We start from the raw sequence: 376 nt of genomic DNA on the forward strand, positions 1-376 counted from the left end.
AGCTATCTAAGGATGGTACTATAGAACGCCACCTCAAGGTAGGCCTAGTGGCGCCATCTCTTGGTCAGGCCGGAAACTTATCAATCCACCCTCGTAAACTATATCCCTAACCGAGTAGGAGAATTGCAAATGTTCCCCAAAAATATTCAGATAGAATGGGCCTTCGAGAATAAAATATTAAAAATATAAATAACTGCAAGGTTAAGTTAAGGAAATCTGATTGTTCTGATTCCAAATTGAAACACATCAAACAAAGCTCCCTCCGAGAACGATCAAATACTCCTATATAATCTATAAAATATTATAATTCGGAGAAGTGAATAACAGGTTCCCTGTGTACTTACTGACACAAAGTACCATATATATTTGTAATTAG

Source organism: Belonocnema kinseyi, chromosome 1 (assembly GCF_010883055.1).
Source record: "Belonocnema kinseyi isolate 2016_QV_RU_SX_M_011 chromosome 1, B_treatae_v1, whole genome shotgun sequence".
NCBI classification, from domain to species: Eukaryota; Metazoa; Arthropoda; class Insecta; order Hymenoptera; family Cynipidae; genus Belonocnema; species Belonocnema kinseyi.